Raw genomic sequence first — 3052 nt, 5'->3', positions numbered from 1 at the left:
CACCCGCTGATCTCAATTTGATGTACTCAACTCTGAGTATCAATACAATTTATTGCATTTATTAAGTGCAAAGAAAATCACTGATACTCCTCAAATAAATTGTTTTTGGCAACACTAGTGGCATATAATATCTAGGCATAGTTACTGCATTAAAATGACAAAGTTGTGTGGGCTTGTTTATTTTGTGACCTTGTCACTTATTTCCAGAAATACAATGGTGCTGCTTAATTTTATGTGTCAACTTGACTGGTTTATGGGATGCCCAGAGGGTAAAAATTTGTTCCTGGTTGTGTCTGTGAGGGTGTTTCTGGAAGAGGCTAGCTTTTCATTCAGTAGACTGAGTGACGAGATCTACCTTCACCAATGTTGTGTGTCATCCAATCCACTGGGGGGCCTGAATGGAGCACAAAGGTGAGAGAAGGGCAACTCTCTTTCCTTTTGAGCTGGGATGTTCATCTTCTCCTGCCCGTGGACATCAGCACTCTGGGTTCTTGGTCCTTCAGACTCTTGAACGTATAACTCAGTCCCATGGTTGTCAAGCTTTTGACTTTGAAATGGGACTTACACCATCAGCTCCCCTGGTTCCCAGGCCTTCAGACTCAGGCTGACCTACACAACTGGCTTTCCTGGTTCTCCAGCTTACAGGTGGAAGACTGTGGGACTTCTTGGCCTCCATAACTGCGTGAACCAATTCCTATAATTAATCTCCTCTTATACATATTCTACATATCCTATTGGTTCTGTTTCTCTGGAGAACCCTAACTGATACAACAATCACTGACTGAAAACAATTCCAAAGCAATTTATACTATATATTGCTTTACACAATATGAGATTTAATAAGTTAGTAACTGAATGCTTTTTAACTCAAGAAGTTAACACAAGTATAGTGATTGCAGAAAAGTTGAAAGGACTGTGTGAGTCAGAGTCTGCTGTTACAGAGAAATACCTGGCTGTTGCTGATAACCATGTGTGAAGGAAAAGGGCAACCTCTAGGCTCTTTCAAACCTGCTTGGGATCTTGATCTAGTCCTATTATTAGTCTCTGGAGTCCTTTTCAAGTCACTAAGATGTGCCTCTGTTCCCTTCCCCAAGACTCCTTTGGGCATTGTGACCTGATTCCAAAAGCGGATGACTAGGATGGCTCTGAAGCACTGAGACGGTGACCTCCCCCAGTGCTCTCACCCACACTCAGTTGTATGGGGAACACAATGGCTGCCAGGACGTGTGTGCAGGGTGTTATGCTAAGTTCTTCAAGGGCAAAATAAAACAATGATGTTCCCAACTAACGAAGAACCTTTTGGTCTAAAATGTATATTATTTTGAAATTTGGACAGTGTTTTTTTTTCCTTCTGTGAAAATTATTTTGAAGGGTGGTTCAATTCCGAGGCTAGCCTGCAGAAGCTTATTAAAATGTAATGTAGCTAGACCAATGATACGGTGCAGGCACCTGAGGTTTGTAATCATGTTTCCATTAAAATATATATTGGGATTTCAACTTGAAATGACAAAAACATCTTCCTTTATTGACTGATTGAAATTCATCCATTCATTTATTTAATCTGTCAGTCAATCACTAAAAAACATTTATTGAGCCCTGACTGCGTAACAGTTTGTTCTAGGTGCTGGGGACACAAGATTAGTGAAACTATTTCTCCCCTAAGAAACTCAGTCAACTGAGAGGAGCGATGTCACAAGCAGAAAATTACAAAATCATTGAAAAGAGCTCTAGCTAAGTCCTCTCTCCTGAGCTCCAGGCTCATAGATTCATGTCCTGCTTGGCATCTCTATGTGTGCCAGGAATATCTCGAGTTCAACACGCCCAAGACTGAGCGCAACATGCCACCAAACCTCCTCCTCTCCCTCCTTCCCCCTCCTCTACCTTTCCCGCCTTCTAATATGTTCCACCTCAAATCGTGAAAGCATCTTCTAATAAGACATCCATCCTAGAAACCTGAGGATAATCCTGAATTCATTCAGCCTTCACTTTCTTTTTATTTCTATTTTTTTAAGTTTTATTTCTCAATTACAGTTTACATTCAATATTATTTTGTATTAGCTTCAGACGTACAATATAGCAGTCATATACTTTACAAAGTGATCCCCTTGATAGTTCCAGTACCCACCTGGCACCATGCACAGTTATTACAATAGGATTGACTATATTCCCTGTGCTGTACTTTACATCCCCAGGACTGTTTCAAAACTACTAATTTTTACTTGTTAATCCTTTCACCTTTATCATCTACCCCCTCCCCAAATCATCAATTTGTTCTCTATATCTATGAGTCTGTTTCTATTTTGTTTGTTCATTTATTTTGTTCTTTAGATATAAGTGAAATCATATGCTATTTGTCTTTCTCTGTCCGACTTATTTTACTTAGCATAATACCCACTAGGTCCATCCCTGTTGTCACAGATGGTAAGGTTTCATTCTTTTTCATGGGCTAGTAATATTTCATTATATATATGTACCACTGCTTTTTTACCCACTTGTCTATTGACGGGCACTTGGGTTGCTTCCACAGCTTGGCTGTTGTAAACAACGTTGCAATGAACAGAGGAGTGCAAATATTATTTCAGATTAGTGTTTTAGGTTTCTTTGGATATATGCCCAGAAGTGGAATCACTGAATCATAAGGCAGCTCCATTTTTAATTTTTTGAAAAACCTTCATAGTTTTTCATAATGGCTGCGCCAATCTGCATTCCCACCAACAGTGCATGAACATTCCCTTTTCTCCACACCCTCGACAGCCTTTGTTGTTTCTTGAGTTGTTAATGATAGCCATTCTCACAGGTATGAGGTGTTATCTCATTGTGGTTTTAATTTGCATTTCTCTGGTGATTAGTGACATCAAGCATCTTTTCATAAGACTGTTGGCCATTTGTATGTCCTCTTTGGAGAAGTGTCAATTCAGGTCCTCTGCCCACTATTTAATTGGATTGTACTTTTTTTGGTGTTGATATATATCAGTTCTTTATAAATTTTGGCTATTAACTCCTCATTGGCTGTATCATTGGAGAATATCTTCTCCCATTCAGTAGATTGTCT

Source organism: Miniopterus schreibersii (assembly GCF_964146895.1).
Source record: "Miniopterus schreibersii genome assembly, chromosome: 12".
Classification (NCBI taxonomy): domain Eukaryota; kingdom Metazoa; phylum Chordata; class Mammalia; order Chiroptera; family Miniopteridae; genus Miniopterus; species Miniopterus schreibersii.
The sequence above is the reverse complement of the archived record's forward strand: the minus strand, read 5'-3'. Positions refer to the sequence as shown.